Genomic DNA, 14859 nt, shown 5'->3' with positions numbered 1-14859 from the left:
ACAGTTGCGACTCATCAGAGAATGGACGTGGTTCCTTCTGAGGGTGTCCTGTGGTGTCTGGTAACAGAATGTTGTTATTGGGGAGGCCTTTGAGGGGACGGGCCTCTGTGGATCATCCCACAGATACTTGATCAGTTTGGGATCTAGTGAATTTGGAGGCCAGGTCAACACCTTGTGATGTTCTTTATGTTTTTTTGAGTTGTTCCTAAATTGTTTTTGTGCGTGTGTCTGTGTCAGGCTGCATCCTGCTGGGGATGACTGCTGCCATCAAGGAGTGTCATTGCTATGGGGTGGGGGTGCCTGGTCTGGTCTAGGTGGGTGCTACATGTCTAAGTAACATCCACATGAATGAATGCCAGGTCCAAAAGTTTCCCAGCAGAACTTTGCACTGTCACAAGATGGTCAATGTTACTTACTTCTCTTCAGTGGTTTTAATGTTGTGGCTGATCGGTGTACAATATAATATAAATAATGTAGAATCTGCTAAATAAATACTTTCATCAAGTTATCATCTTGGTCTAACTACCGGAGTGCACCTCACAGTATGGGATGAAATCAAGATCAAAACCTAAGAGCATTTTGTCTCCTCCACTCCTTCCAAGGTCAAGAACGAACTTGCACACTCAAACTTCACGCGAGCATGTTCACTCACCGCATGTATAAACATATTTCTATCGGTAGTCAACAACAGATGCCGTTGCAGATTAACAACAAGTAAATTATATCAGCCATGACAGTGATTTACTTGCAGTGATAAAAATCAAACTGAGCTCGGTGATCGTTGTTTTTTTCCCCCCTCTTCATCCTTTACGCACACACACATCGCGCCCACTTTGCAGTGCTGCAGAGATTTCACTTTTCAGCGCACTGATAAAACATGCAGAAGCTTGTCCTGCTCAAGGAGATCTGAATGCCATGACCTAATCTCCCGCCTCACAGATAACCAGGGGGAAGATGAAGCAGAGGGGGAATTCCTCACTAAAGGAAAGAATTTAATCTGAGCTTTCTGTTCTTCTACTGCCTGGTGTTGATTTTGGATTCCTAATATGACACGCTACACCTTTTGACAGTTACAGGCTGCGGCACTATGCATATTCCAAAAACTTTCCAGCAGTTGGTATTAACTCTGCCGGGAAGGAATATGGCAAATGAAACACCTGTTTTACTGTACATGATGTGTGAGGGATAGAACCTAGGCCAAAAGCGTACGGGAATACCGTATACGTTGGAGGTGTAACAACAGATTAAAATCTTTTGTTTTCTACCCATACGAAGACAGACATGATGGAAGGAATGTTGACGTGACTGGCAGCACAGAGTCGTGAGTCAGGGTGCCAGGCATCATCCCTTCTATACACAGACAATGACAAGACAAATTTTCCCATCCATTCACACGTTTCTCACAGCTGATACAGTGCACATCTACTCCCCCCACCCCTCCTCGCTGGACGATTAGAGTTTTGACCACAAAACCCACGTACGCCAGTGAGGAAATCGCATTAATTAAGTCATGTGCATCAGTTGTCATCTCAACCAGCCGAACCTCACGGACAGTTCTCTCTCCGTCTCGTAATCTTTGTCCTGCGCTTCAAAGGGTGAGGCGTAGGATTCCCCATCTAAGGGACTTGGCCCATCAAAGCATGAAAATGACCTAATTGACTGGGCACATTATTTGTTTTACCGACTGTCAGTTGCCCTAGGGTTAGTATTATTATTCCACTGTGCATCAATGTGTGGCATGCTCAGGTCCTGATCTGTGAGATTGAGCGAGGGAACACATCTTGCTTTGTGCGGGTGTAATGAGCATGAGCAGGCCGTGGGCCCTGGTGCGGGAGAAGATCAGGAAAGTTTAGCGTGTGTTTTCCTTGTGACCGCTTCTGGACCTCTGTGGAACCAGACCGGGTGTGGAGGCTGCGTTCGGGACTGGAGTTACGTGACACATTGCAAGTGGCTGCTACTGGGGTCAACTAGGAGCTGATGGCGGTTGAGTCAGCACGTGAAGCACTGGCGCCGGAAAGGAATTCACAGTTCGGTTTGCAGTTCTCTCCCCGCTGCTTAAGCACGTCGTCTGAAACTCACACAGATCTACATAAAATATGTAAAAAGTGTATAAATTCAAGACGGCAGAGTTGCGTTGGTGGTTAGCACTGATGCCTCACAGCGAGAAGGTTCTGTGTTCGAATCCACCGACTGACTGGAGCCTTTCCTCCCACGTCCAAAGACATGCTCGTTAGGTTAATTGGTGATTCTAAATTGGCGTAGGTGTGACTGTGAATGGTTGTCTGTCTCTGTGTGTTACCCCTGTGATAGACTGGAGACCCCCCCTCCCTCCCACGTGACCCTCCAGAGGACAAGCAGTTACAGAAAATGAATGAATGTGGGTGTCAAAGTGAAATTTTAAAATGAATTACAGGAACAAAGATTAAGTGGATGGGAATTTCCTGATAATGTATGAACTATTAAGGGGGGTAGGGGGGGCTGGAGCCTATCCCAGCTGTCACTGGGACGAGAGGCGGGGCACACCCTGGACAGGTTGCCAGTCTATCACAGGGAAAACAAGTAATCACAGATTCATATTCTGCGGATGAACCGATCCTTTAACTGAAGCATCATTTCAAGTTTACGGAGTGAAACGTTTCGTGTGAGTGATGCCGTATTGTCAGGAACATAAAGTTCCCTGCATCAGTAAATAAAACCATGTAGCTACTGTGCTTAATGAGCTGAGAGCTGACAATTATAGCCTGTCTAAATGACGCTGGCTGCAGCTCTGCATGACTTGTATCCACCCGTATACCCATGTATGTTTTTATTTTTCACTCTCTCAGCTTCTGTCCTCATACCTAATGCTGATGAGTATCTGACGTGACAGCAGGTGTTTTGCCGCTGTTAAGGCAACTGGACCACCACAAGGTTACTCTCCATCTGTCACCGTCGGTGATCTCATTATTTTTTGGTGGTTTCACTTGACACACTCACACCAATAACATTTTTGTCATTGCTTCACACTTGCACGGCAGTTTAGGTCACGGTGGCTGTCGCAAGAAGAACTAAGAAAGAATGAAAGAAGAGCCTGGGGCACAGGTGAGCTTCCTGTTTAAAATCCACACAAATTTTGCTTGTGTTTACTGTAAACTTTGGCGCAACTGAGGAGATCCCATCGGATATAAACGGTAAAGAAGGAAGGAAAAAGTCAGAGATTAAAAAGGGAATTTACACACATGAATGAAACGGAAGAGGAGACCCGGTGACTCATGTTTATCAGACATCTGACATCATCAGGTGAGTATTATAATCATGACGGAAATGCACTGAACGATTCCAGTCTGAAAATATTACTGTAAACTGTTTACCTACGCACACAACTACCCTACCGATGCACGATCACGGGACTAGTATTGTTTTAACTCTTCCCCATTTAACTACTGATCCATGTGTCACCTAAACAAATATCTGGGAACTGAAAATAAACACTGAAGACACGGTGTTGATGCTAAGAATAAAAAAAAAGAGAGAGGTGGTGGGTCGGGGGGCGGGGGGGGGGGGGGGGCAAAGGAAGAAAGAGACAAAAAAGAAAAAGGAGAGTGTAAAAAATTAGGCTAAAAGATAAATGAAGATAAGATACAAACAAAGAAAAGAAAAGGGAATCTCGCTTTGTTGCCTCTGCTCTTTCTAAATCTGACCGTCATGCTTGTGCTGTCTCTCTTTCGCCGCGATGGAATGTCTGGCACCTGACTGTTTCCATTTCCGATTGTGTCATCTGATGTGTACATTACAGGAGAATCCCTCAGACAGAAACTGCCTTCAGAGCCTTTTAAGGTCACGCAGGCGGAGGTGAGCCTCCTCCATCCGCACAACGCTATGTCACAGGACGAGGAAACAGCAAACATAAAGAACGGGTAAAGCAGATGTTAGGTTTCACATGAAAATGCAGTTGTGTCATATCATCATACACACTGGTGCCACTCGCTTACTCATCAGTCTGAACACACGCAGACGTCATGTTCATCCACTGGAAAGGCCTGAAGTAACAGACACAGTGGATGACGGCAAGTACCAGAGCCGTTGGAGATTACTTCCACTTTTCCATGTTCACCTGATAAGAATCACTGTTGAAAACCAGAAACTCGAGAATTTCAGGTTTTCCAGAAGTACAAGTTTAGAGTTTCTGTCAGGAAGTTTAAAAACAAAAATCTAATTTCAAGTCATTGCAATTGTTCCTCCTGTCCATATTCACCACATTAGGACCCTAAAGAGTTTTTTTTTTTTTTTTTATGTAAGCCTGGGCCTTCAGCCATATCTAAGTACAGTGTTGTGCGTGTTCATGTTTGTGTGGGCTGTGAACTAATTTTTCCAGCTGCGAACACAGATTAGTCAATGGTTATTCAAAAAGGCGAAAAAGTATCACGGGCTGGGGATGGATGGGCAGGTCTGTCAGAGATTCTATTGAACGAGAATAGCCCGAAGCTGCTCATTCATTCATTCATTCATTCATTCATTCATCTTCTGTAACCGCTTGTTCCTGTGAAGGGTCACGGGGTCTGCTGGAGCCTATCCCAGCTGTCATCGGGCAAGAGGTGGGGTACACCCTGGACAGGTCGCCAGTGTATCGCAGGGCTAACACAGAGAGGCAGACAACCATTCACACTCACACTCACATCTACAGCCAGTTTAGAATCACCAATGAACCTAACGAGCATGTCTTTGGACGGTGGGAGGAAGACACAGGGAGAACATGCAAACTCCACACAGAAAGGCCCCAGTCGGCCCATGGATTTGAACCCTGGGCCTTCTTGCTGTGAAGCATCAGTGCTAACCACGTCACCATTGTGCCGCCCCTCGAAGCTGCTCATTTAAAAAAAATAAATAAATGTGTTTCGTGTGAGCTCAATTTTATTTTAAAAGGTTAAGCTTCAAGAGAACTTCCTCGACTGTGTTTCCTTGGTAGTTTCCTTCCTCTGCCGTGGTAGATTCATAATAGCACAAAAAGGGGGATGTGGAACTAAAGACAGAGCAACTTGGGAAGATACCCGCTTGCCAAACTCAGCTGAACTGTGGAACTCATCTTCTTTCAGTGGTTTTTGTCCACCGTCATCGACAACGAAAATTCTTCAAAAAAGACAGAGAGATGTTTCACACGTCCCACCAATGCTGCTAATATGAGTTTATACACTAATGTTATGTTAAGACAGACATAAAAACACATTTTATAATTGAAGTTTGACATCTAAGCAGCTAGTATAAAACGCTAAGCTACGACTACCACTTGCAGGCTGCAGATACATATTTGTTGTACAACAGTTGTTTTTTTCACATTCAATTTACTGCAATTTCCTCACTGCGGGACAAATAAAGGGTTTTCTTAATCCCTTTGTTTTTGTTCAAATCGTCCCGATTGTATTCCTGGAGAGCAGTTCTGAAGCCCAGTGTTGGCGGCAACGCCCGTCTATGTCTTGCCTGACTTCTCCTTAATCCCCACTCATTCAAAACTGAGTGATGCAGACACCTAATGACGGCACCAAAGAGTCGCTCAGTACATCCGCTCTCTTATTTGAATTAAATGAAGCTTTGATGTAAAAACTCACCCCTGCACCGTTGTCATGAATAGGTACCAGGCTGTAAACAGGTTTTGGAGGTCTATGGGGATTGAATTGCGTGTGCAATCGTAGCAAGAAACTCAAGTTTTTGTAATATTGTTTTTTTTTTTTCAGCACCGGAGTTCGCTGCACAGCACTAGCCAACCGCAGCCTCACTTTATCTCATTCAGATACAGCTGCAAGACTGCTAGCATTAGCAGCAGTGATAAGAGGAAAATGACAAAACAATAAGTGTGCTATACTGAGAGCTTTACAGCCAGCTGTGTTGGCCTTTCAGATAACAGGGCGCTCATCTTGTTAACGTTCACTATAGATCGTTCCGTTAAGTAGAGATATGAGGCAGTGACACATTTCTGTCTTTACACTTTGTCAAACTTTATCTCGTCTACGTGTTTTCATACATTTTTGTGAACACAGCTGTGCAGAGCGTTCGCATCAAACAGGAAGCTCTTTCAACACAAGTCTTTACTTCTATTTCCTGCTAGTAATCTGAGCGGTAGAGGAAAAGCATAGAATTGTTTTTCTAATGCAGAGACCTGAACAAATGTTTCGGGATAAGTTCAGCAGGAACAAGGAACAGTTCAGCGCCTTGATAACTATATGCTGTGTTTAAACAGTGCGCTGTTGGCTGCACAAGTGAAACTTTAAACTTGATGGAAGATAAAATCAGGAAATATTGCCAGTTCCCAGATCCCCATAATGTATTTGACTCACCTAATCTAGCAACTAATGATGACAGCTATCAGTCTGCGTGTCACTTACAACTGGATAATTGAGTCATCTTACTCAATAAAGACACAGACATGATAATGTCACTGTCACTGTACTGCAGTGATTCAATTTAGTTTTATTTATATAGTGTCAATAACAATACAAATCGTCTCAAGATGCTTTACAAAACCCAGCCTGAAACCCCCAGAAGGCGACGGTGGCAAGGAAAAATGCTTAAAAACACCACCATATCTGAAGAACTTCAGCGTTGTATTATCTTTAACGACTGAGAGACAAGTCCATGCTTTTTAGCAGCATGTTGGACAAACCGAAGCTAGACCTGTCATCGCTTCCAAACCGCAGTTATTGACACAGCAAGATTGAAATGGTTGCCAGCATCATTTTATACTTTTGGGAAGAGCTGCTGTCTTTGCCAAGATATTCTCTTCCATGGTAATGATATGAGATCAATCGAAGTTGGAATCTGATGCTTTGAAAAGACAGCGACCGCCATGTTGGAGCTATTTGCGAAACAGTCAAAACACGAGGCTAATAAAATGGGATGAAGACATCGCCGGTACATCAAAGACTGCCCTTGTGCTATAATTACACACACACACATTTAATATGTTTCAAAAGAATAAAACCGCGCATATTTCCATCTCACGCATGCACACAGAGCCAGACATTCATTAGTGCCACTTGCGGTCATTCATTAAAAGGAATTATTGACTTGTGTCACACTCATATTTGGGCGTCACTGCTGCCGGCCTCTTTATCACACATCACAAATAGTGACTAAGTGCATGCTACAGTTGACCTGTAAAATGTCAGTTATTTGACTGCTGTCTTTCCCATGTTAGTAATAGGGTGTCTCAAGTTCTCAGTCGTTGACACACCTTGCATATCTGTCACATCTATTTCCTCTGTCATTTCATTGATTTTTTTCTCCACGTCACTCATGCCATATTTTTGATTAAAACAATAAAACGAACAAACATATCACGCAATACGGAATCTCTTGGCTTATTTTTTTAATTTTGATAAAATGCATAAAAGGTGGCAGAGGAAAGTGAAGTAACCGTAAATTACACAACCTGTGACAATGTAAATGACATCAGAACAGAATAACAACCATCTGAATTACATTAGTAACTATTTAGTAGATGTAACCCTGGCTGGGAAACCTCTCAGTATTTTTTCTGCTTAAAAGAATAAAACGTGTTTCTAATTTAAACTCGCCCTGGTTGTCTAAATGAAGTGTTTGTCTTTGTTGGAAAGCTCCACAAACCAGACTCTACAGGGATCCAGGACTTGGCAGGACAGTTGCAGGACACCCAGTTTGATTGGAGGAACATTCAGTGAAGCAATGCTTAATTGGTCTGCTGAAACGGCACGTAACTCCTATGTCAGCTGGTCGATGTGCGTGCATACAGTACGTGTGTGTTAGATGTGTGGATATTCATTTTTTTCCCTTCACATTCAGATTCAAACTAACTGTCCCATCAAATGCTTTCAGACGTCTTCTTGAGCTACTGCAAGCTCTTTAAATAAAGGCCACGTGTGAGTGCCAGTGAAAAGAAGATATGTTCATGTGTCTCTGGAGCATTTAAGGATCTTTTTCAGACCTGGAATTAACGAACGTCCAGGGAGATCTGATCACGAGAGGGCAGCTTTAACTGCAAGTCCGATCCCACCCAAGACGCTTTGAGGACGCGTTTGAGATCTGCATGTTCACACCACATGTGGAGGGGATCGCACATACAGTAAAACCGCATTGCTTTAGAAGTGTGAATGCAAACGCAGACCGTAAACAGAAGTACGCACGTCTTCCTGCCACCCACGTCGTCAAATGAGAGGGTGAGAATGGTTAATCTTATTCATGTGTGCAATGCCAAGTCATAACAAAAGGCCTTAAAAAGCGTGTGGTGTCTCTCAATGAATAACATTACTGTGAAAATATTCAGTAACATTCAGGTTTTAGTCATCAGCAGCTGTGTACCTTTCAATCGCAGTTTTTCTTAAATGACCAAGGATAACACTTCTCAGGGCTTACCAGAGGGGCTTAAAGAGTGCTACAAGGAAAACCTCTCAACTGGTGATGACCTTATATTCAGAGAACAATTATCCTGCCATGTCCGAAGATTTCTTCATATAAATTATGACGCAGCTGAAATGATGACCACTTAGGCTACACTGTTCCAAACTGCCCCAAGAATCAACATCATTCTTAAAGGTCTTACTTTAACGAGACCATGTTCATTTGTGTTTTGTGTTTTTTTAATCAACAATCGTAATGAGGTAGTTATTACTAATCATGGTTAAAGTTATGGGAAGGCAGTGGTCAGGTTTTAGAAAGAAACTCAGCAGTGGGTGTTACACAGCATGACATGACATGTTCCATTAGCATTCAACCAAGACAACAGCCTCCTCCTTCATTCAATGAAACGTTGCCTCTGAGCAAAATTCAGGACCTGAATATGCTTGCCCTCACAACTTAATGGGAAAAATAATTAAGTGTTGCAAAACCAAACTTTCCAGGGGTCTTGCTGGCACAAAGTCAGCCAGAAAGGTGCCAAAACTACACTTTCGATTGATTAATTTAATAAGAATTGTACAGGAATCTACAGGCAGTGCAGTTCTCACTTGTTCATTAGTGTACCTAATCAATCAATGAGTCACTCATTTTGTTGACAGAGAGTTTGACATTAAATACTTTACATTTCTGTGTTCCTCTTGAATCTTTCTACAATTTACACAAAATGAAGTTGCTTTTCTTTTTGGTACTGGAGCAGTTGTGGAAGAAGGACCGAGATCGTTTACGTCACTAGAAGTAGCAACGGTGCACTGTAAACATGCTCGATTACGGGTAAAGGTCCCGCATTCGCGAGGATTATTATGCAGAAAGAAATTCCTGTGTGACTGCTTTACAACCGTATATTTGTTAGATGCAGCCAGGAGGGTTAGGGTTAGACAGTTAAGCCTTTTATTTTGATTGCTTTTACCATTGCAAAAAAAACAATTTTATTAAACTGGAAAAACAGAGCTAAAATTTCTATAAATCAATGGCTCAATCTTTTAACCAATCACTCAAATCTAGAAAAGCTTACTGCATCTTTGAAAAACAATATGACAGCTTACGAAGGCTCATGGTCCCCCTTTTTGCAATATTTGCAACGCTGATTCCTCAGCTGATGAATGTTGAAACTACTATGTCTGCTTGTAATAATTGTGTACATGTTGCTGCTCAATACAGCTTGTTAAGCATAAGTAGTTCTGTGAACAGGTGAACTTTGTCTTGTCTATGTGTATGTTAATTGTTGTCACTGTATACCTGTGTGTCATTTAAATAAAAAAAATAAAAAATAAAAAAATAAAAAAAAAAAAGATGCAGCCAGGAGCTTTTCCAGATAATAACATAATAAAATTACACCTAGTGAAATATAAGTCACCACAACCTTTTTTTGGTACATTTTTGAATGAATAAGATGTGAAGTGCACTGCTTATGTCAACAACATGCTTGAAAGAGTAATACACTGGAATGTTGAGCAATACATTTACAGTAACAGACTCCCAATTTCCTGACTATTTTCAAACTTTTGTTTCCTGCTTGGGATTTTTTTTAATTTTATAATGCACTCCCTGCAGCTGACATTGCTCACGTACTCTCTAGTTGACTTTCATTTTTTGAAGATGCTCATCATCACATGCTCATATAGTTTTTTTTTACAGGAAACATCTTAAACCAGAAATCCAGACCTATAATTATGACCTATTCCCTGGCGGACAAGAAGCAGGACTGTGATTGTTTGTCACATTAACAAACAGCAGATCGGTTTCTTGCTGCAGAAATCAGAATTTTGGCTCCTGCGAGACCCTGCCTACTCCTTTCCAGAAACAACAGGCGCCGGAAAAGTTTCCATGACATTTACAACCGAACTGTGTTGTCACAACATGTCAGGTGAAAGGTAACAGAGGACTCTCCGCCCCAAGCATGTAATTAGCGCAATGAAACACTTCCTTGTGTGGCCTTGAACCATTACAAAAGGATGGGTCCATATTGTCAAACAATAGATTGAACTTTTGTAGCCACACAATGGGAGGAACAAAGCCCATTAATTTATGGAAGTCAACCGTGTCCTTCAAAACAGACTGAAACAGACCAAAATAGCAATGTAACGTCACAAATTATCTAACAGAGAGAAAGCAGCACGATTAGCGCTTGATTTTGCTGCAAAGCCAAGCTAAAGATGAATGCCTTTTAAAAAGTTCAAATGACACATCTGACTTCTAAATTAACTAATCTTCTTTAATTTTAGAGGTGGTGGAGAATCAGTAGGGTTAAGTAAAATGACAATGTGTTACTCTGCACTAGGGGTTGTACCGACTAGTCCACTTCACTGCTGTGCCGTGACGCTTTAAGCATCAAGTCAACTAGTCATCAATCATGCGACAATAACAACACTGGCGCCTCTGAGAAGACAGGTGAGGAGCCCCAGTGGGTCACTGCAGAAAACTAGCAGTGGAGAAAACAACTGTGTGGAAATACTTCACTAAAGATGGAGCCCATACTACCATGACATGCAGAATATGTACGTTTGAAAGTAAGTAATGAAAAGGCATCCGCTGACGCTAGCAAAGGAATGATCAATTAGCAACTTCATGAAACGCCCTGTGGCATGTTCTCCCTGTGTCTGCGTGGGTTCTCTCCGGGTACTCCAGCTTCCTCCCACCATCCAAAGACATGCTCGTTAGGTTAATTGGTGATTCTAAATTGGCCGTAGGTGTGAGTGTGAATGGTTGTCTGTGTCTCTCTGTGTTGTCCCTGCGATAGACTGGCGACCTGTCCAGGGTGTACCCCCGCCTCTTGCCTGATGACAGCTGGGATAGGTTCCAGCAGACCCCCGCGACCCTTAACTGGATTAAGCGGGTACAGAAGATGAATGAATGGATCAAACGCCCTGGGGTAACAGAGAGAAGAGAGCGTAGTTTTTTGACCATGATGTCATTGAATGCACCATCCGAGAGACGGAAGTTATGGCAGAGTTGAGAGTTTGCCAAGCGAGTGAGCCACATATAATAAATGTCAGACTGACGGTATTTATAGTGATGCCGTAGGCCGACAGTAACCTGTGTTCAAGCTTCAGTAAACTTGCAGAAAAGCCTACGTAGCTTCTTTTGTGTGAGACGCTACGATATGTATTCAAGTCAAGAATATAGATTTCATTGTTGCAGAGCATTACTTTCTCTTGTGTTTTTAAGAGTGATGTCAGAGGCGACTACTCAACATCGACTTGACTTTCTTCACGTATTAGACAGCTTTTAAAAAAAAGGAAGTTCTGCTTCTTGCTCAGACAGCCTCTTTAGCTCATACACCATGCAAGCATGTGATATTAATAGCAGAGGTATTAGATTGTGGTTGTTTGTGTGCTTTCCGATACCTTACGCGTCGCATTGGCCGACAACAGAGCTCTCTTTTACCAGTGAATACATCCCAGAAGCCACCGATTTGATTCATTACTGGTAGTAATTCAGCACAGGAAGTTCACTTTGAGGGTTTGTTGATATAATTTTGTGCGCCGATGCGCCTCATTGATGCATTTTTAATAGCGTTCAGACAATAACAGAGCTCTTTGTCAGAGCTTTAACACATCATTAGTGTAAGCCGAATCAATGAATTGCTGGTTTTGTTCTTTTTGTGCGATTTCCACAATAAAGTAACAAAATCAAAAATAAAAAAAGCGTGTATGACAAACAGTGTATGAAATATACTTGTGTGATTGCAAAGTGGTGTTATTTAAGCCGTGTGCGTAGCAAACAATAAGGAGGGGTTCATAATTAAGCTACTTGCATAATGCTTAAGAAAACATATAGAAAAACCTCAACAGGTATTAAGCAGGGTTAAGCAGTGGATGAGTCACTAAGGGGACGACAATAGGTAAACACTGCAACAGGAGTCAGCTGGCAGAGTGGGTGAAGGTGGAAGAGTGAGACAAGCGGAAGGGGAGTGGTGGGCAGTGAAGCGTCTACCTGAGAAAGGGTGACTGATTTCTGTCCGGGATATTACATATTTCCTCTAGAATTATGGCTTAATATTTATTAAATATGCTTAATTAGATGTACCTTCAGAAAAACCTTAAAAATAATGTGATGCAGAAGGTGTAAGATCATCCCTCTTTAATAAGTATCCACTTCCCAACAAAAAGCAGGAAGAGAATCCAATGTAGTTTCTCCTTTTCTCCATTTCTGTTCTGAGGAAATTGTAACGTACGTGCCTCCATGACTCTACGTGTGATTTGTCTTTCTCATATTTTCTCATACATTTTCAGCAGCATATATTGCGTCATTAAGAAATTTAAATCCAAAACATCAGTGTTATTTGATATCAGGGTTCTCCTAGTCTCTAAAATTTGCCCAACGGTGACATCTGGATTGGATTTAAAAAAAAAATAAAAAATAAAAAATCCAGACTGTCAAAACTTGCCGTGCATCTTCAAAAAAGGATGCATCCTGTGATTGATCCTGCGGCCAGTCTGAGCTGGTCGGAGCCGCTCTGAGCCGCTTTTTGTTGTTGTTCCACTGAGTCATGCAGAAAGTCGAAGGGTTGTAGCCTAGTATATACAGTCAATGGTTGTAGCTAAGGGGAAATATTTGCAGTTGCCTCATTTAGAACCCACGGAAGCACTTATGTCTGATGACCCAGTGAGTTACAAAACCATAATTTGTGTCGAGTCGTATTTACACCAGTCGGCCACAACGTCAACACCGCTGACAGGTGAAGCTCAAGTGGAAGTTACTACGATACGTACGGCCCACTTAGACAGTGGTGCAGATCTATCACCCTATTGAAACAACACTCTCAGAGGTCAGAGGCATCCCTCCAGGGGGATAATGAGCCACGCCACACCCCTGAAAAGACCCAGGTAACTCGAGAGTCCGAGACCACTGAGCTGGCTCCAGCGCTACAAATATAAGAGTGAATATCTTTTGGTTTTGGGATTAGTCTGATAAAATACGCAGTTTTAATACAATTTTGTTGAGCTGGGAAAAACGGAAAATGTCAAGGACGCATAATATGATGTACACCGATCAGCCACAACATTATGATAAACTGACAGGAGAAGTGAATAACATTAACCATTTTGTGACAATTCAGCGTTCTGCTGGGAAACTTTTGGACCTGACATTTGTGTGGATGTTACTTAGACATGTAGCACCCACCTAAACCAGACCAGGCAGGCACCCCCACCCGTCATAGCAATGACACTCCTTGATGACAGCAGCCATCCCCAGCAGGATGCAGCCGGACACAAGCACACACACAAAAACGGTTTAGGAACGACTCATGAAGCTCAAGGTGTTGACCTGGCCTCCAAATTCACGAGAACCCAAAATGATCAAGTATTTGTGGGATGATTCACAGAGGCTCCTCCCACTAACAACATTCTGTTGCAAGACACCAAAGGGCAACCTCAGAAGGCCCATGTTCCATTCTCTGATGAGTCACAACGTTTCAATAAAGAATTTTCTCAGCTGACGTGTGAAAGTTCGTTGACAACATTCACTTATCTCTCGGAAAATCTTTGACTCTCATCAGTTTCAGTTTACTTTTTCCTTTTAAAGTTCCCTCGATTTTATCTTTTCCATTGTTTGGCACTTAACTGATTTTGGCCCTGCGCCCTTCTTATCTGGTGTCCCTATCTCAGTTTATTTCTTTATTTAGTAATGTATGTGCAACCTTGATTTGTGACTTAAATTGCAGACATGTTCAGAAAATGTGCATAATGTACACTCCATTATAGATGCCTTGGGATAACACTTTGATGTTTATGACTCTATTGTATTGTGTTTTTTATTAGACAAATGACAAATAAAAAAATAAAAAAATGTCACTTCTCACATTTGCTCAGTGCAGCCTTTCTCCTGTTTGACTCTGCAGCGCCTCTCAGTGGCGGCAAAGTGTGGTAATATCAAACACAGTGTAATGTTTTTAAAGTGTGCGTCACTTCTTCCCCTCAAAACAGTGGAGCTGGGCCCCTCAGTGGAGAGCAGAAACACCAGCATAACTGTGTGATGACTAATACTTATGAATGGGCCAATAGTAGCAGTGGTGGCCGGTCAGAGGACGTAATTATTTACTCACTGTCTTCCTCTTGTTTTTACGCACACAGTTGCACAATCGTCTTATATGCGTATACAGTGTAGTGTGTGTAGAATTAATCAGTGGTCCTTAAGAAGGTATGGAGTCATCAGCCCCGGCACGACTTTCTCTCGTGTCTCACAATCATTACTGTTGGTGATGAATTTGAAGACAATGGAAAATCACTGAAATAAGATTCAAGAGTTTTATTGTCAATTCTCCACATTTTCAGGACATACGGAAGAATGCAAATGTTGTTTCTCTCTCCCTTTAAATTAATAAAAATAAAAATAAAAATAAACATAAAAATAAAAATAAAAATAAAAATAAAAATAAATAAAATAAAATAAAATAGAAAATAAATAAAATAAAACACACAAAGCAAAATAAAATAAAGTATAGCAGTGTTTGGA

This window comes from Chelon labrosus (genome assembly GCF_963514085.1).
Source record: "Chelon labrosus genome assembly, chromosome: 7".
NCBI classification, from domain to species: Eukaryota; Metazoa; Chordata; class Actinopteri; order Mugiliformes; family Mugilidae; genus Chelon; species Chelon labrosus.
This window is presented reverse-complemented; position numbering follows the sequence as displayed.